Genomic DNA, 26,426 nt, shown 5'->3' with positions numbered 1-26,426 from the left:
AAGACTGACCAGCCTCTTGCCTCACTGTGGCAGGGGAAGCCCCAGGCTGGAAATGGCAAATACTTGGCACAGGCACCACTCCGAACCATTCCTGCGCCCATGGCAGACACTGCTAGTCAATCACCACACACTTTCTTGCTAGTTCAGCCATAGCTCAGGATCCTTCTCAATACAACACTCCAGGCAGTCCCCAACTACAGATCAGTAGATGCTAGCATTTGAGAGAAATATTACTGGTCATCCCTAGGCCAGGAGGCCCATCTGGGAGGTCCAGGATCTCACCAGGCTGTAAGGTGGCTGGCAAGGGACGTGTGGCCAACCTGGGTCAGTGAGGCAACCACAAATATGGAGAGTGGAGAGGCAATGTGCTGGAGGAGCCAAGATTTTTCTATTTCTTCAAGAAACACTCAGAGCATGATTTAGGGAGAGAGGAAGGGGGTGGGGGGAGAGGTGAAGACTTGTCAAAGCCAGCTGATGTGCAAAGCATTTGGAGATTTTTATTGAGCTGGGTGCAATATTGTGATTTATGAAGAAAAATACATATTTGGTCATTCAGACCAAAAATATATATTTGGCCATCTCCCACGTGGCCCAAACCTTAAAATATTTACATTTTCGCCCTTTTTGGAAAAAAAAAATTTGCGGACCCTTATTCTAGAGAGGGTTCTGAATTGCCCACAAAAGTGGACTTGCTGGATTAAAGGAAATATGCATTGAAAATTTCAGCAGATGCTGCCCTTCATACTTGCACTAGCAGTGTATGAGATTGCCTGTTCCCCAGTATCCTCACCAACACAGAGTAATATCAGACTTTTCCATGTGGCCAATTTGATAGGTGAAAATGGTATTTCACTATCGTTTTAATTGTACTTACCTTATTAGCAGTAAGATTTAGTATTAGGCAGTAGGTATAATAAAATATATATTTGGTCTTTGTCCCTCATTCCTGGCACAAAACTTCTAAACCCCGTGGAATTTCCAGATAGGAGTGTCTTTTGATATTCATAACAAAACCCTTTCAACCACACCTGAGTTTGTGTTAATGAGGTGACTTTTGGAAAGCCCCTAAGGAAGGGGCTGGTTGCCAGGGGAACCAACCAGAATTAGAGGATTGGAACTTTCAGTCTCTTCCACCCTCCCCCCCACCCCCTTGAAGGGGAGAGGGGCTTGAGGTTGAATCAGTTAATCCTGTCTACATAACGAAGCTTCAGTGAAATTAAAAGAATGGAGTTTGGGGCTTCCCTGGTGGCGCAGTGGTTGAGAGTCTGCCTGCCAATGCAGGGGACGCGGGCTCGAGCCCTGGTCTGGGAAGATGCCACATGACACGGAGCAAGTGGGCCCGTGAGCCACAACTGCTGAGCCTGCGCGTCTGGAGCCTGTGCTCCGCAACAAGAGAGGCCGCGATGGTGAGAGACCCGCGCATCGCGATGAAGAGTGGCCCCCGCTTGCCACAACTAGAGAAAGCCCTTGCACAGAAACGAAGACCCAACACAACTAAAATAAATAAATAAATAAATAATTTTAAAAAAAAGTTCTTCAAAATTATTAAAAAAAAAAAAAAAAAGAATGGAGTTTGGAGAGCTTCTGGATTGGTGTACCCAGGGAGGTGCCAGGTGGGACAGCATGGAAGCTTTGCACCCCTTTCCCCATACCTTGCCCTGTGCGTCTCTTCCATATGGCTGTTCCTGAGTTAGATCTTTTTATAATAAACTGGTAATCTAGAAAGGAAAAAAAAATATTATATATATATATATATATATTTGGTCATCTCATATATATTTGGCTTTCCAAAAGTCACCTCATTAACATAACAAAAGGCACCTTTTTTAAAAAATTAATTTTATTTGAGCGTAGTTCTGCTGTACAGCAAAGTGAATCAGCTATACATATACATATATCCCCTCTTTTTTGGATTTCCTTCCCATTTAGGTCACCACAGAGCATTGAGTAGAGTTCCCTGTGCTATACAGTAGGTTCTCATTAGCCTGGAAGGGCGACGCTGCACTCTCCCCTCCGTTGCCAGGCAGGCTGTGCTTCTGTTACTGCAGCCCAAGGCCCCGAGAGCCTGCTCTGGTTCCTTAGGGGCCCCTGGGAGGGGTGTTTGTCACAGGTCTCTCCGCAAGCCCAGTTCTCTCGACCGTGACTGTCCTCGATTGCGGCGTCTGCTACACGGCCTGGGTCAAAGAGCCTAAAAGTGCGGGGATTGGGACCCAACCTGGTAGGAGGAACTTGAGTCCCGTGATCCCCCTAAGCCCCTGTAACCCTGCGGTGGGCGTGGGTCCCCCTCAAGTCACGCTGCCTCCCACACCCACAGCTTCCTTCTGTCTTTGGCTGAGTCCCCTCTGGTTCCTCAAATGGCCACCAGGTGGGAGCAGAGACCTGCGGTGAGGCTGGGACTGAGGCCTCCTTGAAGATGGGCTAGGAGGGCTCCAGGCAGGGCTGGGGGCCTCTCTCACTGGGGGTCTGGGCTTGCCGGGTGGCTGGGAGCTGGGTGCGTGCCTGGGGGTGCAGGCCTCTTTTGGGGTGAGTGTGCTGTGACTGCGTGGGGTGTAGATGGGCACACCTGTGTGCAGAGGCCTCTGCAGCTGTTGGGTGCGTGTGCCCTTGAGCATGCCCGTGTGCAAGCATGCAGGGGGTACCTGTGTGTGACTGTGGGGCCTGGGTCTGCAGAATCCTCCCTGTTCCCCTGCAGGCCTGAGAAGGCTGACGATTGGGATAGCCTGGCCCTTGAACTTTATGTTTCCAAAGCGGCAGGTGGCTCCGAGGCTCGGACCTCAGGACCCCCTGACCGCTGCGTTCCCTTAGGCTGTGTCCAGCCAGTGTGGCGGCTTGTCCTACTTTGCCAGGTTTGGGGTCCTGCTGAGCCTTTTTTATTTATTTATTTATTTTAACATCTTTATTGGAGTATACTTGCTTTACAATGGTGTGTTAGTTTCTGCTGTGTAACAAAGTGAATCAGTTATACATATACGTATGTTCCCATATCTCTTCCCTCTTGCATCTCCCTCCCTCCCACCCTCCCTATCCCACCCCTCTAGGTGGTCACAAAGCACCAAGCTGATCTCCCTGTGCTCTGCGGCTGCTTCCCACTAGCTCTCTGTTTGACGTTTGATAGTGTATATATGTCCATGCCACTGTCTCACTTTGTCACATCTTACCCTTCCCCCTCCCCATATCCTCAGGTCCATTCTCTAGTAGGTCTGTGAGCCTTTTGATTTGTGTCAGGATGGGGACTCATTGCTGTTCCTGGGGGCCTCGGGGTAGGAAAGGCCAACAGTGCACTGGGGGTGCTCCTTAGCCCCAGGCTGGGGGTTCGGGGAGGGGGAGGGCCGCCACACCGGAGTTTGTGCCCCTGGTCCTGCCAAGCCACTGGGAGGGTGGATGCTAGCCCACTTGTCACCCGCTTAGCATCCTGGGCTTCCAAGGTCCTCCTCCAGCCAGGCCCGTTTCCCTGCTCCCTTTGGTGCCTTTCTACTGCCCTCACTACCTCCACCGCCCTCTTCCGTTCTCCCTGAAAACCACGCTAAGCAGACATTTGTCAAGGTCACAGTGACCTCCATGCTGCCAAGCCCAGTGGACAATTCTCCGGCCTCCTCTGACTTGACCCTCAGCAGCACTTCAGGGGCTGGTCCTTCCCTCCTCCTGCCATCACTCCCTTCCGCAGCTCAGGAATTCCGCTCTCCTGGTTTTCCTTCTGTCCCGCTGGCCCTCCCTCTCAGCCTCCTTTGCTGGTCCCTGATCTCTCCAAGTCTGGGTGCCCCATCCCTACACCTCTTCTGTCTCCCTCTTTAAACGCCCACTTCCTTGGTGATCTCATCCAAGCTCATGGCTTTCAAATGACTCCCGTTGAGTATAATTTAATTAGTTGGTTTTTTATCATCTGTCTTCTCCCAAAGGAAAGCAAGCTCTACAGGCAGGGCTTTTTTTGTCTTAAGTCAGGTTTATTAAGGTATAATTTACATACAGTTAATGTCACCCTTTTTAGTGTTCACTTCTGTAAGTTTTTGACAAACACGTATAGTTGTGAAACTGTCTCTGCCATCAATTACAGGACAGTTCCCATCACCCCCAAAAGTTCTCCATACCCTTGTGGTCATCCCCTCCCCCATGTCCCGCCCTGGGCAGCCACTAATACGTTCTTTTGTCCCTTTTCCCTAGTTGTGCCTTTTCTGAAAAGTCATATAAATGGGATTGTACTGCGTGTAACCTTTGGAATCGGCTTCTTCCACTTATCACAATGCACAGCGCATTTGAGATTCACCCATATTGTTGCAGCTGTGAGCCGTTAGTTCTTTTATTCTATTGTATTTTATTGCACAGCTTTGTTTATCTGTTCGGAGGGGGACCAGTTGTCCTGGTTTCCGTGGGAGGGAATGGTTTTTCTGGGACATGGGACTTTCAGTGCTAAAACCAGGGTGGTTGGTTATCTTAGTTCTTTAGTTGAGGGACATTTGGGTTGTTTCTAGGTTGTTGATGATTTTGAATACCTACTCAATATAACCAGTGACAGAGGGTTTTTTGGTGAACACAAATGTCCATTTCTCTTGGGTAAATACCTAGGAGTGGGGTTGCTCAGTTGGATGACGAGTGTACGTATCACTGTAAAAGAGGCTGCCAAGCTGTTCTCCAGAGTGGCTGTATTGTGTAGCATTGTGGGAGAATTCCACTTGCTCTGCATCTTAACCAGAACTTGGTAGTGTGTCAAAAAAAATTAAAAACCGGTTTTTTAGCCATCTTAATAGGTATATAATGATATCTCCTCACGGTTGGCAGAGATTTCCTTTATTCGCCTTGAGTAGTGTTGTGCCCCCAGTGCCTGGGTTAGTGCCTGCTATGTAGTAGACACTCAATGAATTTTTTTTTTTTTTTACTGAGTGAATGAATGTATGGATGGATGAATGAATGAAGTCAAAGGGGCTTCCGGTATCTAAATCTGTTATAGCAAATACATAGCACACGTACCGCCAATTCCCCCATGCCCCATTCTGTTTCCATGGCAGACGTCACTCATCAATTGAGCCATTTTATCCACCTGCTTCATTTCAGACAGGTACGATCCAGTCCTTTGTGTAGCAAGTGAGATGAGCCCCATGAGCTAATGCAGCTTTAGTTCAAGCCTCTCATTGGCTGAAGAAGAGGCCAGGCTCAGAGCAGGGTCCAAGGCTGCCCAAGGACTCACAGCGAGCCAGTGGCAGGACTAGATCTCCAGGCTGGGCTCTCCCCAGAAAAATGCACGACGTCTCTGACAAGGCTGGAGTAGGATGGGAGGCATGGACGTGGATCTGGGCTTGAGGCCGGGTTGGAGCATTGTGGAGTGCTCCCTGGGCCCCGGCCGGGTGGGAAGGCTGATGCCGGCGCTCTTCCTGCAGGTGCCCAGGAGCTGCTGGGATGGCCTACCCGCCCACGTTGGCTCCCTGGCCCAGCGGGCGTACTGGGCTCTGCTGAGCCAGCAGAGGGACCAGAGCATCGTGGCCCTGGGCCAGAGCGGTGCTGGCAAGACCACCTGCTGCGAGCAGGTCCTGGAGCACCTGGTGGGGATGGCAGGCAGTGTGGATGGCAGGGTCTCAGGTACAGTGGTCTCCAGGTGACGTGCAGCTGGGACGTGGTGGGGGCGGTGGCGTGGGGGAAGGGAAGGGAGAGTCAGAGGGGGTGCTGGGCGGCTCTTTCTTATATCTGCTCAGCTAGCGTTCACTGAGCACCTGTGTGCAGACCCTGTGCTGGCTTCTGGGCAGGGCCACCCCTAGTCTGTTGGGTACTTTTGTGTGAATTAGAAACAGGTACTCCTTGCCTAAGACACTCACTGCCACATGTGGAACCGTCGTCACGCATTGACATTGTTAGAACCAAACACTTGACCACCACGTTCTGGGCCATCATCCTAATAAGTATACAGGCCTATGGCTATCTGATATAAATGCTGTGCCCTTAGGTGTGGTGTCCTTGTGCAGCGCACAGCCCACTGGACTGTGCAGAGGACCCGATAAGTAAAAACAAAGACAAGGAGGCACTGACAGCCGGAAGGGAGACTCAGCTGCTCATCTGTGCCAGACTCCAGTGCTCTGCACCGCTTGCTGGCCGAGCTGGGGAGGGGAGAGGCGGAGGGAGCACAGAGAAGGGGCCGGGGGGCTTCCTTGAGGAAATGATGTTTGAGCTGGGCATTAAAGAAAGAGTTTCAACATTGTAAATCAACTATACTTCAATAAAAAATAGTGTCAGTTGGTGATAATAATTACAATATTGATGGGGATCGTGGTAAATGCTTGCTGAGGACTTACGCGCCAGGCTCTATTCCAAGCAGGTTAACTTATTTATTATTTAAAACATCCCTATAAGGTAGACATTATTATTATTTGAATTTTATAGATGAGGCCATTAAAACGCAGGGAGGTTAACCAGCTTGCCCAAGGCCACACAGCTCATACATCCTAGCACCGAGATTCAAACACAGACAGTTTGGCTCCAGAGCTGTTACCCCTGGGCCAGTGTTCTCAATGTATTGTTGCCCCTCTGAGGAGCCTTTTTAGTTGTTCTTTCTCCTAATCGTCTCCCACCATGAAAAGTTAATGCCATAGATTCACCATATATTTGTTTATGCAGTGTGTGTGTATGTGTGTATATATATACAGACACACACAGACGTGTGTGTGTGTGTGTGTGTGTGTATCTGTGCTCTATTCTATACATAAGAAAGGAAAACTGCCCCCATCCTCAAGAATCAGTTTCTGCCCTCTTGGGGGCAGTATTCCCCCTGCTGAGAATATATGGCCCAGGCAGTATTGCTTTTCTAATAATAACAAACAATACTAACACCACCACATTTGGAGCATGTTCTGAGCACTTTACATTATTAAAGCTTTTAGTCTTTGTGGCAACCACATGAGGTAAGTAAGTACTATTATTACCCCCATCTTATAGATGGGGTATCTGAGGCACAGGGGGGTTAATTTATTCGCTCCAAATCAGGTGACTAACAACGGGGAGAGGCCATATTCAAGCTTGTTTAACCATTGTACTATCCTGCTTCTCCACTGGGCTTATTCCAATGCTTTATTGATCACCTGTTCTGCACCTGGCCCAGGTTAGAGCCCTGTGAGGAGCTGGGGATACAGCAAGGAGAGGCCCTCCCAGAATGTAGATCTGCTGAAAGTGTGTGTTGGGGGAGTGGAAGTCAGGCTAGGCTGTATCCAGGTGCCTAGCACATAGTGGGTGCTTGTTAAATAGTTATGTTAAAAAGCTTGGGACTGCTGGGCTTTTTGAGCTGGCTGTGATGGGCGTTCCCCGAGAGCAGGTCCAAGAATGTTAATGCTCTGCCCTCCTCCTAGACTCCACCAGGCCCAGGAGGCCCTAGGGCAGCCCTTGTCACTCAGATCTACCAATCCTAGGTGTGTGTATCTCCCCTTCTGGGCTCACTCTTGCTCACCCCGCGCCCCTGCTTGCAGCACAGGGCCAGCCCAGCAGCGGAAGAGGTGTGGCTTAGAGCTGAGTTGGGGGAGTGGAGGGGCCCCTGCTGGGGCCTGGGGCCAGAATGGGGTCCTGTGAGAGGTGGGGGTGGCAGCACCCGGGCCACGGGTGATGCCCTGTCTGTGCCCCACCAGTGGAGAAGATTCGAGCCACCTTCACTGTCCTCCGGGCCTTTGGCTCCGTGTTCACCGGCCACAGCCGCCGTGCCACCCGGTGCTCCATGGTGATGTCACTGGACTTGAACGCCACAGGCCGAGTCACGGCCGCCCAGCTCCAGGTGAGGCCTCTGGGTGGGAGGGAGAGGGGGCTCTTTGGGGCTGCAGTAGCCTCAGCCCCACTCAGCAGGGCCCACGCCTCCAGCTGGGACCCTGGAATGTGTCTAAATGGTCATCGCTCCCCAGGCCAAGGCCAGCTCCTCCCCACCTCACTCAGTGCCCAGACATCTCCTCCCGGAGCAGGCCAGCTCGTCTGTGCCTCGGAGTATCACAGGGATGAAATATTCATGAGTAGATACATAATTCAGCCACTCATTAGCTGGGTCTTAAAAGCGTAAGCTGAAATTAAACAGGCGCTCGCTGGCCTTCTGCGGCAGCCCGTGTGTGACAGGCACATGGCCTGTTTGTTCCTCTCTCTGAAATCACCTGGCTCCTCCCCTTCCCCCCCCCACGCCCCCGCCAACATTCTGTTTGAACAGAAAACAGGATTAGGTTATTAGAAGGGTTGTTTGTATGCGGAGCTAGGAGAATACCCAGACTCGCTGGTGCACGATAAATCCCTTTCTGTCCCGGCCCTGAAAGTCTACCGTGCATCACCATGTGGGTCAAGTTATTAAGGGCTTCGGTTGCATAAGAGTGTGTTGGAGGGCGGCTCTGGGTTAATTGTTAGTACCCTTGGATTCCTTCATCGGAATGAGCCCGTTGCATTCGTTGATTGCCTGCGTGGACTCTGAATCAGTGAGACAAAGGCCTGGCACGTTTTGATTTGGAGGCGTCCAGCCAAGTTGGGGCCTGAGGTGCTGCCTCGAAGAGTGGGCCTGGGGGTTGGTGGGGGTGTGCGGGCAGCCTAGCGGGGCCTCGTGCTGACCGGCGCCTGTCCTCTCCCCTGGCAGACGATGCTGTTGGAGAAGAGCCACGTGGCCCGGCAGCTGGAAGGGGAAGGCAGTTTCGAGGTTTTCTCCCAGATGCTATCCGGATTGGACCTGGCTCTCAGGTGAGTGACTGGGCTGAGCAGGGACAGCCGAGGGCAGTGAGACAAAGGGCCTCCGCTCTCCAGGGCCCCAGCCCTGCCTCTGCCCAGAGGTGAGAGGCAGTGGAGCCCAGTGGTTAGGAATCTGGCCTCTGATTCTTGCTGCCTGGTACTGCTCCTGGGCTGGGTGAACCTGGCCAGGTGTCACCTGCTCTGAACCTCCGTTTCTTCCTCTGTAAAGTGGAAATAGTACCTTGACTGCTGACCTTACAGGATTAAGTGAGATAATTCACATATGGCTCTTTATACACGCTGGGGGGTGGTGGTGGATGTCTGCTGTGACGGTGACATTTTGGTACAGGTTCTGACAGCAGCGTGGGAGGTGGGCAAGGAACAGCAGACCCCAAATCTTCCAGAAGCTCCTAAACTCTGTGAGAGCCTTGGGTGCACCTGAGGTAGCTCAGGGCGAGGAGGCACCAGGTGGAACAGCAGAGAAGCCACAAGACTCATCTGGGAGGGCCTTCTGGGGGAGGTGGCCCAGGGAGTCATCTCTGCCCCTCGCTGACTCCTGGGAATTCTTGGACATGTGGCTCCCTGTCTCTGAGCCTTGGTTTCCTCATCTGTTGAACGAATGAGTAAGGTTCTATCTAGTGAAGCTCCAGGGAGTGCTCACCCCAGGCGAGGGGTGATAATTTTCAATTTGCCTCTGCGTCCCCCATCATTTGTCTCCTGCCTTCCACCCCCGTCTGAAGGGCAGGCCCAACCTGTCCTGAGCCTCCTGGCTAAGGCCAGAGGGGCACCTTACCCTTTGGAGAGAGGGCAGATTAGGGAGGAAACTCCCAGTTTTCAGAGCAGGGTAACTGAGGAGTAAGGAAGCTTCTGGAAGGCCTTCACTTAAGAAGGGCCCATTGAGGGCAGCAAGTGAGGAATATTCGGGAGGCAGGGCCAGGGCCTGAGGCAGACCCCGGGGCCACCTGGGGCACTCTGTGGAGCCCCGTGCCATGATGCCCACCTGCCCTGCCAGGCCACTGGTGTGGGTGGGTCCTCCCTTACTTCTGGTCCCTTCTCTGTTTCCAGGACAGAACTGTACCTGCACCAGCTGGCAGACAGCAGCTCCTTCGGCATGGGCGTGTGGCCTAAGGTAAAGAGGAGGTCCTTCTGGGTGTGAGTGGGTGTCTGTGTCCCCATGGCCAAGATGGGCGGGTCCCCTGTGTGGCTCGTCCCTCTGCCACTGGGGTGAGTAGTTGGCAAGGGCTGGTCACGTGGGGGAGGCAGGGTTGCCTTTATGGGGCCTGGGCTTGTCAGGGAAATGAGTCTTGTGCTAATAAAGGGAACCAGGAGGTGGTTTGTGTAGAGGTAAGGGCGCGGTCTCCGGGACAGGCTGTCTGGGTTCAAACCCCGGCTCTGACACTTACTGGATATGAGACCTCAGGCATGGACCCTAGCCTCTCTGAATGTCTGTGTCCTCTTCGGTAAAATAACAACAGAACGGGCGGGCAGGCTGAGGGGAGGACAGAGCGTGGCACGGCCTGCCCGCCTGGGCCACGGGGAGAAGGTCGGGGCGCCGCCCGCGCCCTCGTTCCGCTGCCTGGCGTCCTTTGTGGAGGCAGGGCTCCCAAGGAGCTCAAAGGCCAGGGAAGGACACACGGGACGGTCCAGAGCCACCCTACCGCTCCAGTGGTGCAGCACCCTCTCTGAATTCCTACTGCCACCAAAACACATCCCTAAGGCCTTTGGGAAGAATTGCTAGGACCCAGGAAGGCGGCCCCTTGCTGTGGTCCAGACTTCAGCAGCTGCCGATGACCAGAGGGAGCCAGCCGGCCAGCCGTGAGCAGGAGGACAGGACACGGGGACAGGGACAGCCACAGCCGGGCTTCCCGCAGCTGTGCCCACCGCCAGAACCAGCTCCAGCCAGTCACAGCCCCCGAGATGCCAAACAGTGACGGGCGAGAGGCCGGCAGGAAACTGACACCCCCTCACTGGAGAGCCTGCCCGGTCGGGGTGCGGGGCACCATCCCCGTCTGAACTCACCCCACAGCTCAGCCGTCTCCCAGTGACCCAGACGCGTCACCACGGCCCCAGGGCTGATCCCCGACCAAGGTCAGAACTCCCCCCAGTGTGACGGCCCCCATGCCACTCCTGTGGTGGAAGGGACGGCAGGCAGAGACCAGGAGTAGAGTCTTTTTTATTAATGGCTGCGTTTTCAAAGAACCGTTTTGTTACCAGGAAAGCTCCCCAGGAAGGGATTGCATTAGTGCAACAAGGGGGAGCCTTGATGCCAGGCTTTCCAGACACTTCCAGGTGGAGACTTTTGGCCTAGGCCGGCCGCCGGGGACTCGGGGGCTGGGAGGACACACGGCCCCTCCCCCGCCCCGACGGGGCGCTAAGGCACCCGGCCCGCCTGGGGGGGCAAAACCCCGTGCCGTCAGCAGGCCGGCGGCTTGCAGCCCTCAACCTGCAGCCCTTTGCTCAGGAGGAAGGCGTCCTGCATGGGGTCACAACCCAGGAAGAGCTTCACCATGCCCTTGGCATCCTCGGAGCCCCCTGGCCTCAGAATGCAGCTTCTGTAGTCCATGGCAACCTGAGGAGAGGGGGCGGGGCTGCAGGAGGGTGGAGCACCCCCTTCACGGAGGGTGTGGATGTGGCCACCTCTGCTGTGACTCAACAAAGGGCAGGGGAGCAGGGGGTTCTGGGCAGGGCCCTCAGAGCCTGGCAGGCCCAGGCGGGCGGCACAAGCATCTAGGCCCAGGCCAAGGACCTCCGTGTTGGTCTGCACGGCAGGCCGGCCTCTCACCTTGCCACTCAGGACGCCCTCCTGCTTGAAACGAGTGTGTGGACCGTGTCCGCGGAGTACACCTCGCTGCACAGGTAGCCATAGGACTGGGCGTCGTAGCTTCCTGCCAGGTGGCCGAAGGTCGCAGGCAGGTGGGTCCCTGGGACACACGCGGAGAGGCTCCTGCCCGGCCCCCTGGCCGCTCCGTGCCCCTTCCCCAGAGCCCAGAGCTTGGGGCCTCAAAGCAGCCCTGTCTGAGTCCCCTGCCACTAGAGGGAGTATTGGCCCAACACTTCTAGAAAACGGGGACCTTGCGGGCAACTCAGTGGAGGGACACAAATCAATCTTTGCCGACTTTCTGCTGAAGCTCACGAGGGTTCACCCCTAAGCCTCTTACAGGGACAGCTGCCCGAGGCTCCGAGGGATGAGTCAGGGCTCGCCCTCCAGCACGGGGAGAGCGCGGGTTAAAGCGCTCACGAGGGAGTGAACTGCGTCTCCGCACCGACACGCTCGGGCAAACCTCGTCGACGCGTTCCGTCCAGGGTATGAAGCCCTCTCCTGCCTCTTCCAGGCTCTCCAGAAAGCACGTGCAGATACGCCCAGCCCACCCTCGGACTCCGCGGGCCACAGCTGGAGGGACCAGCCCAGGAACCCAGGCAGGAAGAGGCCAGAGGTCAGCGAGCCTCGACCAGAGCCCGTCAGTCGGTCCCCCTTCACACACCACCAGAGGATCCTCTTGACCTGGGCAGTAGCCGCCAACCGACCGCTAAGGTGGGCCCGGCGTGCGCTTGGCTACCTGGCGTGGCTGGGACCCCGAGGATCTCCTGGCAGAGGCGGGCATTGTCCTAGGCCGGGTCCGAGGGCGTCTGCGTGTGCAGGGCCTGGTCCACCTTGGCCAGGACGATCTGGCGCAGGTTGAAGAGGCCTGGAGGGCGGGAGGAAGGAGACGGGGGCGCTGGCACTGTGTCCAGGCCGCGCTTTCCAGCCGGGCGGTCCGGGAGCCCCTTTCCTTTCCCTCGGCCCGGCCGCACGGGGGTTGGCCAGCCGGGACTTGATGAGCTTGTCCAGCAGCTCCTGGGGGACGGCGCTGCTCGTGCCCCGCCGAGACTGGCAGCAGCGCCAGGGCTTCACAGGGCGCGGCGCTCCCGGCCCCAGAGCCTACCCTCTGGTTCTCATCCCCGGCTGTCACCAGAGTCGCAGGCAACGTGCCCTTCTTTTCGTTTGTCTTTTTTCCGGCCCTCGACCACGCAAAGGTGTGAAGCCCTGCCACTCGCTGCCACGTGGATGCACCGTGAGAACACGGTGCTCAGCGAGAGAAGTCAGACACAGAAGGACACACAGGGTGTGACCCCACTGAGGGGAAACGTCCAGAACAGGTAGATCCACAGAGTCAGAGTGGGTTCCTGGTTGTCAGGGACAGGGGAGGGGAGGGAATGATAACTAAGGGCGTGAGGGACCTTTTTGGGGTGAGGGAAATGTTCCAGAACAGGGCAGTAGTGACGGCTGCACAGCTCAGTAAAGTGTCCCCACGCGCTCCGGTTGCAGTCTGTGAGAGCATCGCTCTCAGGACGAAGGGCTGACTGCAGGAAGACTGAACGAGCACTGGGTCCTGGGCCCAGACGCTCATCTGGGGACCCCCCCCCACATTGGGAAGTCACTGGGACTTGCTGAGCCTCCACCGAGACTGGCAGCAGCCCCAGGGCCTCACAGGGCGTGGTGCTCCTGGCCCCAGAGCCTAACCTCTGGTTCTCATCACTCATCACTCACCAGCCTTGCATGCAACGTTCCTTTCTTCTATTTTGTCTTTTTTAAAGGCAACTCTTGAATACCTGTATTTAACATGCAGGGAACCAGTCCTGACTCCTTGATCTGGGACTTCCAGCCTCCAGAGTCTCGAGGACATCCACTTCCGTTGTTTACGCGCCCAGTGCGTGGGGTTTGATGATGGAAACTGACACCGAGGGCGTCTCCTCGTGCGGGGTGACATCAGCGGAAGAATCCCGTGGCGAGGGCCTGCCTGAGGACCACGGGAGAGCCCGGGCCCTCCCCGCCCCCTGCCTTCAGCCCCTCGCCCGCACCCTCCTGGGAGCGGAGCTGGTGCATCGCTTGCCAGAACTCATGGAAGTAGGTCTCCAGCTCATCATGCTGGAACAGGGAGGGCGGGTTGGGCGTAGGCTTGGTGAAGTTGGCCACCATGGCCGCGATGGCAATCTGGCGCCTCCCGTCCTGCTGCAGGCAGCCCGGCTGCAGGCCAAAGCAGGCCATGTGCCCGGACTTCCCTTCCCTGGGGAGGGACGCGGGTGAGGCCCCGCTACCCCCGCTACCACAGAGGAGCCCCGGCCCACGGCCAACAGGTTCCCCCACGCATGCACCGAGGGTAGAGGTCCAGGTAGAACTTGCTGATGGATGACCTTGCCCGAGGCCGCGTCCCGGACCGTGTAGAGCCTCACATCTTCATCTTCGTGACGCATGTTGGCGCCTTCCTCCAGGTCGAAGGTCAGCCCCAGCAGCTCCTGGGAGATGCCCAGCCGCCCGCGCGTGACCACCTGCATGGGGAAGGACTCATTGAGCAGGTACTGGTCCACGTGGTAGCGCGTCTCCTCCCCCTGGTTCATGTAGTAGCGCAGGTCCTAGACGTTGATGGGCCCGTCAAAGTGCAGGCCCCGCCTCTGGCACTCAGCCTTCTTTAGCTCCAGGATCACGGCCGCTCCTGCTCCCCGAGGGGCTTCAGCTTCTGGGCCAGCTCATCTGCGGGCGGAGGGGAGAGGCTCAGCTATGTCCCTGTGGCAGCCGCCCAGCCGCCCCCCACCCCACGCCCCTCGAGGCAGAATGAAGGGTTGGGGAAGGCGACCCCCAAGGGCTGACACAGTGGGGTCTCAGGCAGCACCACGTCCAGTCAAGGTCCACCTGACCCCCGTCCCCACTGGGACTCGGGGAGGCGGGGTTACCTAGGAAAGTGGCCACCACCTGGCTGGTCTTGGCCATGTTCATCTCCAGCACAGAGTCGGCACGCGTGCTGAATCCCAGCAGGCGGGACTTCTGAGCCTGCAGCCTTACCAGCTCCCCGAGGATCGCGCAGTTCTCCTGGAACCCAGAGACAGCCAGCGCTGGGGACCGTGGGCCACGCCCTCCCCACAGGCCCCGGGCCAGGTCTCTGTGGGTGGGAGGGCTCTCAGGCCACTGGCGGGCACAGCCAAACCCCCTCCCTCCTCCTCCTGGCCTGGATTTCTAGACACTTTGGTGCTGTCCTAACATGTGGTCTTTATGAACACAGGTCCTTTTGGAACCAGAAACGGCGTGAACCATGATGAGCTCTAAGGCCAAGGGCAGGAAGAAATGTGACCAGGCTCTCCAGGAGCCACCCAGGGGCCTCCCCGGGCTCAACAATACAAACTTGGCTGCCGTGCAGACAGCAGCTCATCCCCACGGCGCCCGAACACCCAGCCCCTGGACGGCGAGAGACCTGTTGCTGCAGGTGCCCCGTGGTTGGCTGGTGAGGCCTGGCCCCAGGCGTACGCCACCTTCTCTGGGGCCACCTCTCTGGGTCTGCGGTGGGGTTCTCCTGGGAGCCCCCAGTCACCACAGGACCAACGTGGCCTGTCTGCAGCCCAAGAAGGTGGGGACACAGGTCTGTCCCCCGTGGACATCACCCGCGAGGCCGAGCAAGCACCAGTGGTGTCTGCGGGGAAGATGAAGGGCTCATGCACAGCCCCCATCTACTGAAGATGCTAAACGGGAGAAGCACAGACTGCAGCCACATGCGGTATGGACCAAACGCAAGTGTCCTTGCAGGAACCGATGTCTGAATGTCGAGGCTGTTCCCGGGCCACAGTGAGAAGGCCCAGGCCCCACGCAAGGCACAGAGAGGGGATGGGGGGAACATCTGCGAATCTGAGCTCATCGGGCATCACCCCAGAAGGAGAGGGAGAGAGCCAGAAGGAGATACGGAGGGAGAGGGAGAGAGAGGGAGGTACAGACGTCTCTCCTTTCCCTGGGGGTTCTCTAGTGCAGCCAAGCCTGAAAACCACTGCATTTCGGGAGATGGGTCCTCGTGGAAAAGTTAAATAGTAGCTCATGGCATTATCGACACATATTAAAATGGCCCCAAATCTTGGGGAGTCAGGGAGGGGAGCTGGCGGCTGCCTCGTAAAGGAGGAGAGATTGGGCGTCAGAGGAGGTGCCTGCCTCCACCACCTCCGCCGCCGCTGCCCCCCCCCCAGGGCCCCGCAGACTTCATCTCCCAGCTGTGGTCCTGGGCTGGAAGGCAGCGGGGAGGTCAGGCCGTCCCAAGCATCAACGTTGACTTCAGGGCTGATCTGAAAGGCGCCTGGTGTTTGTTGAAGCAGAAAAAAGAGAAAGCAGTGGGCAGAGGATGGGAGGGGGAGGGAGCCCCCATCAGCCCTTCTCCCTGTCTCCCTCTCTGTCTCCCTCCCTCCCTCCCTCCCTCTACCTCCCTGCCTCTCACTCTCCCTCCATCTCTCCCTCTGCCTCTCTCCCTCCCTCTGCCTCTCTCCCTCCCTCTCTCCCTCCCTCTCTCCCTGTCCATCTTGCCCTGTCCTGTCCCTCTCTCCCTCCCTCCATCCCTGTCTCTCTTTCCCTGTCCCTCTCTCCCTCTCCCTCTATCCGTCCCCCCTCCCTTTCCCCGTTTCCATCTCCCTCTCTGCCTCCCTCTTTCCCTGTCACTGTTTCCCTGCTCTGCTCTCCCTCTCCCTCTCCCTCTCTCCCTGTCCCCCTTTCCCTGTTTCCCTGTTCCGCTCTTCCTATACCTCTTTCCCTCTCCCTCTCTCCCTCTCGTGCTCCCTCTCCCTCTCCCTCTCCCTCCACCTCCTTCCCTCTCCAGAGAGGGAAGGAGGTGGAGGGAGAGGGACAGGGAGCAGGAGAGGGAGGGGGGAGAGGGAGAGAGGGATAGAGGGAGGGAGAGGGACAGGGAGCAGGAGAGGGAGGGGGAAGAGGGAGAGAGTGATAGAGGAAGGGAGGGAAAGACAAAGACATCTCTCCCTCCCTCCCTCTATCCCTCTCTCCCTCCCTCTCTCCCTCCCTCTCTCCCTCTTCCTCGCTCCCTCTCCTCCCTCTCCCTCCGTCTCTCCATCTCCCTCACTCCCTCCCAGAGACAGAGAGACGAAGAGGCAGAGACAAGGGAGAGGGAGAGAGGGAGAGGGAGAGAGAGGGGGAGAGAGGGAGAGACGGAGAGAGGGAGAGAGAGAGAGGTCTCTTCCTCCCTTTCCCTCTCTCCTCCTTCTCTCCCTCTCTCCCACTCTCCCTCTTCCCTCTCCCTCCCTCCCCCCTCCCTCTCTCCCTCTCCCCCTCTCCCTCGTCTCTCCCTCTCCCTCCATCTCTCCCTCTCTGGGAGGGAGTGAGGGAGAGGGAGAGACAGAGGGAGGGAGGGGGTGAGACAGAGGGAGGGAGAGGGAGAGAGGAAGAGAAAGGGCGAGGGAGGGAGAGGGAAGGAGGACGAGACGTCTCTCCCTCTCCGTCTCCCTCCCCCTCCCTCTCTCCCTCTCCCTCCCTTCCTCTCCCTCTCCCTCTCTTCCTCTCCCTCTCCCTCTCCCTCTCCTAGAGGGAGGGAGGGAGAGGGAGAGACAGAGGGAGAGGAGAGGGGGAGTCGGAGAAGGAGGTAGGGAGAGGGAGAAGGCGAGAGGGTGCCTGCTTCCCTCTCTGTCTCCCTCCCTCCCTCCCTCCCTCTCCGTGTCCCTGTCTCCCCCCTCTCCCTCTCCCTCTGTCTCTCCCTCTCTGGGAGGGAGAGAGGGAGAGGGAGAAGGAGGGAAAGTGATGGAGGGAGGGAGAGGGAGAGAGGGTGAGGGAGAGAGGGAGAGAAGGAGGAGAGAGGGAGAGGGAGGGAGGAAGAGAGCTCTCCCTCTCTCCCCCCTCTCTCTCCCCCTCCCTCTCTCCCTCTCCCCCTCTCCCTTGCCTTTGCCTCTCCCTCCGTCTCTCCCTCTCTGAGAGGGAGTGAGGGAGACGGAGAGATGGAGGGAGAGGGAAAGGGAGGAGAGGGAGGGAGGGAGGGAGAGACGTTTCCTCCCTCCCTTTCCTCCCTCTTCTCCCTCTCCCTCTCCCTCTCCGTCTAACTCTCCCGCTCCCTCCATCTCTCCATCTCCCTCACTCCCTCCCAGAGGGAGAGGGGAGGGAGAGAAGGAGAGGGAAAGAGGAGAGGGAAGAGGGAGAGGAAAGAGGCAGAGGAAAGAAGCAGAGGGAAGAGGCAGAGAGGGAAGAGGGAGAGAGGGAGAGGGAGAGAGAGGGGGAGAGAGGGAGAGACGGAGAGAGGGAGAAAGAGAGAGGTCTATTCCTCCCTTTCCCTCTCTCCTCCTTCTCTCCCTGTCTCCCACTCTCCCTCTTCCCTCTCCCTCTCTCCCCCCTCCCTCTCTCCCTCTCCCCCTCTCCCTCGTCTCTCCCTCTCCCTCCATCTCTCCCTCTCTGGGAGGGAGTGAGGGAGAGGGAGAGAGAGAGGGAGGGAGAGGGTGAGACAGAGGGAGGGAGAGGGAGAGAGGAAGGGAAAGGGCGAGGGAGGGAGAGGGAAGGAGGGCGAGACGTCTCTCCCTCTCCGTCTCCCTCCCCCTCCCTCTCTCCCTCTCCCTCCCTTCCTCTCCCTCTCCCTCTCCTAGAGGGAGGGAGGGAGAGGGAGAGACAGAGGGAGAGGAGAGGGGGAGTCGGAGAAGGAGGTAGGGAGAGGGAGAAGGCGAGAGGGTGCCTGCTTCCCTCTCTGTCTCCCTCCCTCCCTCCCTCCCTCTCCGTGTCCCTGTCTCCCCCCTCTCCCTCTCCCTCTGTCTCTCCCTCTCTGGGAGGGAGAGAGGGAGAGGGAGAAGAGGGAAAGTGATGGAGGGAGGGAGAGGGAGAGAGGGTGAGGGAGAGAGGGAGAGAAGGAGGAGAGAGGGAGAGGGAGGGAGGAAGAGAGCTCTCCCTCTCTCCCCCCTCTCTCTCCCCCTCCCTCTCTCCCTCTCCCCCTCTCCCTTGTCTTTGCCTCTCCCTCCGTCTCTCCCTCTCTGAGAGGGAGTGAGGGAGACGGAGAGACGGAGGAAGAGGGAAAGAGAGGAGAGGGAGGGAGGCAGAGGGAGGGAGCGAGGGAGAGACGTCTCCTCCCTCCCTCTCCTCCCTCTTCTCCCTCTCCCTCTCCCTCTCCCTCCAACTCTCCCGCTCCCTCCATCTCTCCATCTCCCTCACTCCCTCCCAGAGGGAGAGACGGAGGGAGAGGCAGAGACAGGGGAGAGGGAGAGAGGAAGAGGGAGAGAGAGGGGGGAGAGAGGGAGAGGGAGAGAGGGGGAGGGAGAGAAGGAGAGGGAAAGAGGAGAGGGAAGAGGGAGAGGGAAGAGGGAGAGGAAAGAGGCAGAGGAAAGAGGCAGAGGGAAGAGGGAGAGGAAGAGGGAAGAGGGAGAGAGGAGAGAGGGAGATAGGGAGAGGAAAGAGAGAGGGAGAGGGAGGGAGAGGGAGAGAGGGAGGGAGAGAGGAAGCGACAGAGGGAGAGACAGAGAGGGAGTGGGAAAGAGGTAGAGGGAGAGCGGAACAGGGAAAGAGGTACAGGGAGAGAGGGAGGCAGAGAGGGAGGAGAGGAAGCAGGGAGAAAAGAGAGAAAGAACACACCGTCTACATTTCTGTCAAATGACACCGGGGATCCTTACACAACCAGGAGAAAGTAACACAGGGAGGCTCTTTCTCAGCTGGAACTGGAACTGCAGACGGGGCCAAACACCACCAGGCTGGCCACACGTGTCCAGCCGCCGCTCCAGCCCCGTCAGCCGTGAGTCCGGTCACCAGGGCTCTGAGTGTCTGCTCCAGGGAGCTGGGGTTCACCCTCTCACCCGGGAGGCCGGGCCAAGAGAGCAGGGCCCCGGGCTGGACACATAGGGGAAAACGCATCCCCACAGGACAGCTTGTGCGAGCAGATTCAGCTACCAGATTCTAGAGGCCCGGGACCACCCTGTGGCCCGTGAAACCCAGGAGCCACGAGGGTCTTGCAACGTGATTCCTGTCCGTTGGACTGTAAAGTTTATGTAGGGAATCTTGGAAACAGTGGTAACAAGGCTGAATTGGAACGAGCTTTAGGCTATTATGGACCACTCTGAAGTGTGTGGGGTGCTAAAAACCCTCCCGGCTTCGCTCTCGTTGAATGTGAAGATCCCCGAGATGCAGCCGATGCTGTCCGAGAACTAGATGGGAGAACACTATGTGGCTGCCGAGTAAGAGTGGACCTGTCGAATGGGGAAAAGAGAAGTCGAAATCGTGACCGCCTCCTTCTTGGGGTCGTCGCCCTCGAGATGATTATGGGAGGAGGAGTCCTCCACCTCCCGCACATCTCCAAGATGGAGAGCCTTCTCCGTCAGCCAGAGCAGGTCCCTTTCTAGATATAGGAGAAGAGAGAGATCCCTGTCCCAAGAGAGAAATCACAAGCCGTCCTGATCTTTCTCTAGGTCTCCTAGCCGATCTAGGTCAGATGAAAGGAAATAGAAGACCACTTTGCAAGAGGAGTGGTGTACAGGCAATAACTTCATTTGGCAGGAGTATGTACAGAAAATTCAAGTTTTGTTTGAGACTTCTGAAGCTTGGTGCACTTTTTAAATGTTTTAGTTGTTCACATTTGTTTGTCTCTTGGGACAGTGACACATAAAGGTGTCATTCTCTATGGTTTGAAATGGGTCCTGGGAGGCATGTAATATGAAGAATTGTTACCTTACAATGTTCCCTTAAGCAAAATTGAACTTGCTTTGAATTTTTGGTCTTGCCTAGACTGATAATAAAACTCTAACTCCTGCCCACCTAAAGTGTGATGTTTACTATTATGGAAACAACACTGGCAAACATTGAAAAGACTTTCTGTAGCTGGGATATGGTATGCAGCTGTAGTTAAGCAAGCAGTCTTTAAAAGGTGCTGTGAACCCAAGCCAGCAGGTAAAAATGAAAGCCGCACCCTTACCCTAGATTAGAGGTTTAAAAATTCCACTAGTCTTCACACCGGACAAGAGATTGTCCAGGGAGTTTAAAATCTAAGAAGTTTCAAGGAAGTTAGTTTACCTTTGAGTTAGGTCATACGTCCCCTCTGTGATTGCTGTACATGAATACATAGCTCTTTGTAATATTTTTTGGAAATTTGAGATTATCAAGATACCAATGTCCTGCCAGATTAAGAGTATATTGTAGAGCTGAACTTTGAGTTACTGTGCAATTTTTTTTTTCATGCTGTCATTTGTAATATGTTTTGTGAGAATCCTTGGGATTAACGTTTTGGTTGCAAAAGAAAAAAAGAAAAGAATCCGCCTGCCAATGCAGGGGACACAGGTTCAAGCCCTGGTCCGGGAAGATCCCAGGTGCCGCAGATCAACTAAGCCCGTGGGCCACAACTACTGAGCCTGCACTCTAGATCCTGGGAGCCAGAACTACTGAGCCCCCGTGCCACAACTACAGAAGCCCACACGCAACGAAGACCCAACGCAGCAAGAAAAAAAAGACGATACTGGCCAGGTGATCAAGGGTAAAATCGTTTGTCATAAGTCCCGTTGATGGTGTGTATCCTTGATGTGACCTGAGGAGAATGGCATTTTTATCTCTGTCTGGGTCTTCCGCCCCAAACCCCATAACTCCAGACCAACCATAAGAAAACATCAGAAAACAAACAGACTAACAAATTGAGGGACAAAACACCTGACCAGTCCTCCTCAAAACTTTCAAGGTATCAAAACCCAGCGACGTCTGAGAAATGTCACAGCCCAGAGGAGACTGGGACAGAAAAAGGATGTTAGGGGAACACTAGGGAAATTCTAATAAAGTGTGGACTTTAGTTAATAACAATGTATCCATCTGGGTTCCTTAGTTGGATAAACATGTCACACTAAGGTACTAATGAGTTGGAAATAGGGGTACTGGGTCAGGGTCCACGGCACTCTGTACACTCTGTACAGATCTTTGCAACTTTTTTGTAACTCTAAGCTCTTGTAAAATTAAGCGAGTACTGAACAGAGCTAAGAATGTTATTTCCCTGATTTGAACATGCCTGAGTTTCTTTTCATGGTCACATTTTTGCTATTTGGATGTGTCTTGGAATCAGTAGCAAAGGAGAGTTGCCAGCCCCTGGGAAGATGTGGGTGGTTCGCAGGTGGCTTGCTCTGGAGCTGAAGACCACGGTGGGAAGTCTGCAGCCTCGGGCTGCACTTAGAAACATGGGAGGGGATGGGCCAGCTCAGTTAGGGATGGAACCTATAAATAAAACTTTTTTCTTTTCCGTTATGGCTTATCACAGGATACTGAATATAGTTCCCTGTGCTAGACAGTAGGACGTTGTAGTTTATCCATCCTATATTTAATAGTTTGCATCTGCTAACCCCAAACTCCCAATCCAACCCTCCCTCACTGTTTCTCCCCCTTGGCAACCACAAGTCTGTTCTCTATGTCTGTGAGTCTGTTTTTGTTTTGTAGACGCGTTCATTTGTGTCGTATTTTAGATTTCACATATAAGTGAGATCATATGATATTTGTCTTTCTCTTCTGACTTACTTCACTTAGTATGATAATCTCTAGGTCCATCCACGTTGCTGCAAATAGCATTATTTCATTCTTTTTATGGCTGAATAATATTCCATTGTATATATGTACCACATCTTCTTTATCCATTCATCCATCAGTGGACATTTAGGTAGCTTCCATGTCTTGGCTACTGTAAATAGTGCTGCAATGAACGTTGGGGTGCATGTATCTTTCTTTCTTTCTTCTTTCCTTCTTCCTTTCTTCCTTTCTTTCTCTCTCTCTCTTTCTCTTTCTTTCTTTCTTTCTCTCTCTTTCTTTCTTTCTTTCTTTCTTTCTTTTTTCTTTCTTCTTTTATTGTCACACGGCATGTGAGATCTTAGTTCCCTGACCAGAGATGGAACCCACGCCCCCTGCACTGGAAGCATGGATTCTTAACCACTGGACCACCAGGGAAATGCCAGGGGTGTATGTATAGTTTTGAATTAGAGTTTTCTCCGGATCTATGCCCGGGAGTGGAATTGTGGGACCCTATGGCAGCTGTATCTGTTCCTGCACGCCTCACATCAACCACCTGCACTCCAATCCTTGCTCTCAACGTCATCTTCGGGGAACCCAACCTGCGACAGGGACCTTGACAAGAAGAAATGGCTCAGGGAAAAGCTACCTGCACGGGGAGGAGATAGAGACCATCGCCCCTGGGGTGCGGAGGGGAGAGTGGGTGCAGAGGTTTGTCATTTCACCCCCGATACTCATCTCAGCCCTCGTGGCTGCCCCACTCTAGGTCACCTCGGGATACAGAGGTGAGCCGGTTAGAGTCCCTGCCTGTGCAGGAATCGGGGCACCAGCGGGTCTGAATAATACTAGTGCAGGGTCTCCCCCGTGGCACTGGGGTTATTCGGGGCGGGTCATCCTCTGCTGAGGGCCCCTCCTGGGCACTGTGTGGGGTTTAGCAGCATCCCTGGCCTCACCCATTTGATTCCAGGGGCCCTCCCTCCCAGTTGTGACAACCACAGATTTTCCCCACACATCACGGAAGAACTGGGTGAGGCGGGGGCAGGATGGCTCTGGGCGAGGACAGCTGTGTTGAAGCAACCAGCCTGGCCCAGGGCAAGGTCTGCCCCAATCCCGTCAGCGCCTGCATTTAGAACTGCCCCTTTCCTCTCCCACCTCCCCTGCCCTGCAGTGGTCTCCGAGACATCATCCCCATGTAATAAATCACACCTTCTCAGTTTACTGTTTGCTGCCCTCGCTAGAACGTGAGCTCTTTGAGGACAGGGATGCTGTTATGTCCCCAGCACCTAGAAGAGTGTCTGCTGTGTAGTAGATGCTTCATAAATACTTGCTGAATAAAGGAGTTGAATAAAGGGATGAGTGGATGAATGAATGAAGGTTACAATGGAAGGAGGGGGGAGATTCCCTTTCTGGCTCTCGGGGGTTGGGAGATCAAGTGAAAGATCTGTCCTAAATAGGCTGACCAGCCTTCTGGGGTTCCCCGGGACTGAGAGTTTCCCCAGAGTTCCAGCGCTCAAACCTGAGCGGTCCTGGGCAAACTGGGGGCGGGTGTTGGTCACCCTATCTAAACACAGTAACAATTCCAGCTGCAATAGCAATGGCCAATGACCTCTACGGTCTTATTGACCATGCACAGTTCTCTACCTGGCGGGGAAGGGTGGGCCGGGATTGGAATTCTGGTGATCCAGGGCGGGTGAGGGCACACCCCGGGCTTGTGGAGGGGAGTCCAGGAAGGTTCTGGAGGAAGTGACAGTGACACAGGAGGGAGGGAGGAGTCTAAGGAAGAACATCCCACATGACAACCTGTGCCAATGGCCCTGGGCCCAAGGTCACACCTGACCAGGGCTTGCTTTTTTTTTTTTTCTAATTTACTTTTCCCCACATGGATATGCAATTGTCCTAATGCCATTTATTGAAAACTCCTTAATTTCCCCACTTTCTATCATATCAAGTTCTCATATATCTGTTTCTGGATCTTTTTTCTATACCATAGAGCTATACATCCCATCCTTGCACCACTAGGGCTGTTTCATCACTATAACTTTATTTATTCATTTTGTTTTGGCCGTGCTGTGTGGCATGTGGGATCTTATGTCCCTGACCAGGGATCGAACCCGCGTCCCCTGCAGTGGAAGCTCGGAGTCTTAATCACTGGACCTCCAGGGAAGTCCCCAGGGCTTGCTTTGACATCCATGGAATGGTGGCAGGTGGGCACGGGGAGCAGCTGTCTGTGAGCCATCCTGGGTAGAAATGCAGGGTGGAGGGGAGGACAGATGGAGCTGGAGGGGAAGAAGCGGAGGAGGGAGGGAGGAAGGGAGGGAGGCCGGGCGAGAGACAGACAGAGAGTTTCCGGAGACAATAGCTCTGGCCGTGTCCTAGGGCATGAAAGCTGAAAATAGCTCCTAGTGCCGGGAGCCTTGGAGCCGGAGGCTGGGAGCCAGGGTGACTGGCTCTCCTCCCTGGTGTGCGTGTGTTGCGGGGGGGTGGGTGGCTCTGGGCTTCTCAGGCTGGGAATGGGGTGCACAGAGCAGGAACGGAGCAGGGACCCTTCTCTCTGGAACCTCGTGGGCCATCCTCAGCTCACAAAGCTGAGCCACTCCTTGCCCTACGAGTGGGGGGCTTATCCTCCCTGTCCCCTGGATCATACCCCCTCACACACAACTTCCCCGTGTGTGTTCCCAGCAACCAAGAGAATCTGTTTTTAAAAGATTTGGGGGAGGGGGGTAACCATACAAACAAGAGCAGAATGGATACTTTTTCAGGATATGAATGGCTCTGTGTAAGCCCACCCCCAGGGTAACCACAGTCCTGACCTCTAACACTCTTGACGAGTCAGCCTTGGTCTGGGCTTGCGGACCCACGGAAGCTTCCTCATTCCCTCCTTCAGATCCCGACTCTCCCTCGGCGTCTTTGTGAGAAGCACCCAGGGAAGTGGGACTGCTAGGCTGTACTGCTGCTAGAACTCCACCTGGGCTCCACCAGGCTCCAGCCCCCCGCCCTGTCCACCTAACTGACCCTGAGGCACCTCAACTGGTAGGAGCAGCATCACCTTCCCTCCTGGGACTCGTGATACTTAAGGGAGACACCGAAAGACAAGCCTTTGGCTCCCTGGCTGGCAAAGAGCAGGTACTCAATTGTCATAAGTGTCCGTATCAGTGAGGGTTCTCCAGACAAACAGAATCCATATGGGGTGTGTGTGTATATACACACACACGTACATATGTACAAGCATACAAAAATATACAGCTGTGTACATATGCAGTATGCGTACACACATATACACATATAGTATATACAATACACACATACATATATACACACATATAAAATGCAGTTTGTATATATACAGTATGTATACACACATATACACACAATATAGACAATACACACATACATATACACTATACATACACACATATAAAATGCATAGTTGGTATGTATACAGTATGTACACATACGTATAACATATGCAATATACACACCTAGGTACATATATAGCATATGTATATACACACATACAAAGATATTTAGGTGTGCATATAGACAGTATACATACATACACATATAATATATGCAATACATACACGTACATACATATAGACACACATATACACCTACATATAAAAGCATATAGCATAAAAATATATATGTACTGTATATAGAAATTCATCGTATATATACATACATATATCATATATATAAGATATATACACATACATATATACAATGTGTACACACACACACCTATATGTAAATATGCGCATGTACATACACATATAAATTCATACGCAAGTGTGTATATAATAGTATATTCATATATACATATAATACCTAGAAACATATTGGGGGGGAGGTGTCACGGTACGTCAAGGGCGGGAGTCGAACCCGCCACCCCAGGCCCCGAGGGGTCTCCCCGGGTCTCCACTTCGGGCCGGTGGGTGTGGCCGGGGGGGGGGGGCAGCTGAAGACGTGCGTGCGTGCTTGCGTGCGTGCGTGCGTGCGTGCGTACGTGCGTACGTGCGTGCGTGGGGGCGGGTCCACGGGGCGGGAGGTGCTCGCCGCGAGTGAGTGGTTCAGCCGGGCCCCGGCTCATTGTGCTTGCCTCACGCCGGCCCCAGTTGGCAGCAGCGCTGGAGGCCCCGGGCCTGTGACCACAAAGAGGGAGCCGGGGGCCGGACGGGAGCAGGCCGGCGGCGGCGGCGGCGGCGGCGGCGCCGGCTGAGGCCCAGGCCAGGCTCCCTCCCCTCAGCCTCCCGCCCGCCCGCCTGTCCCGCCCCCGCCGGCGGCGCCCCGCCCCTCCCCCAACCGCCAGACTAGCCTGGTGCGGGGGCCGCGCGCGAAAACGTGGGGGAGAAGCTGAGGCTGGAGTCGCCCGTGGTGGCCGAGCCCGCCGTCTACCCATGGCTGCTGCTGGTCTACGTGAGTGCCGCCCGTCCCCTCTTCCCGGACCTCCACCTCTCTTCCCCCACGGCGCGCGCTGAGCCCACCGAGTAACGGAGCGACTCAAGTCGCCAGACCCTCTTTGGAGCCCCCCTTCCCGCCCTGCCTG

The 26,426-nt window shown here is 55.3% G+C and overlaps 2 pseudogenes across 2 annotated transcripts in view; one reads left to right on the top strand and one right to left on the bottom strand.

Annotated features, from left to right (window-relative positions):
• Positions 1 to 11,071: 11,071 nt before the first annotated feature.
• On the bottom strand, positions 11,072 to 14,509 carry LOC309621288 (thimet oligopeptidase-like; annotated as a pseudogene). The gene is made up of 7 exons: positions 14,368 to 14,509; positions 13,792 to 14,167; positions 13,508 to 13,703; positions 12,451 to 12,502; positions 12,216 to 12,344; positions 11,441 to 11,579; positions 11,072 to 11,227 (listed from the first exon to the last, which is right to left on the bottom strand). The product of its transcript is annotated as a thimet oligopeptidase-like (transcript).
• Positions 14,510 to 19,368: 4,859 nt separating this feature from the next.
• The window catches only part of LOC309621287, a 47,102-nt pseudogene continuing 40,044 nt past the window's right edge, over positions 19,369 to 26,426 (top strand). The window contains exon 1 of the transcript in view: positions 19,369 to 19,836. The product of the transcript in view is annotated as an uncharacterized misc_RNA (transcript). The remainder of the gene's footprint in view (positions 19,837 to 26,426) is intronic.

The sequence above is a fragment of the Balaenoptera borealis genome (assembly GCF_965194805.1).
Source record: "Balaenoptera borealis genome assembly, contig: HAP1_SCAFFOLD_248, whole genome shotgun sequence".
Taxonomy (NCBI): domain Eukaryota; kingdom Metazoa; phylum Chordata; class Mammalia; order Artiodactyla; family Balaenopteridae; genus Balaenoptera; species Balaenoptera borealis.
This window is presented reverse-complemented; position numbering and strand designations above follow the sequence as displayed.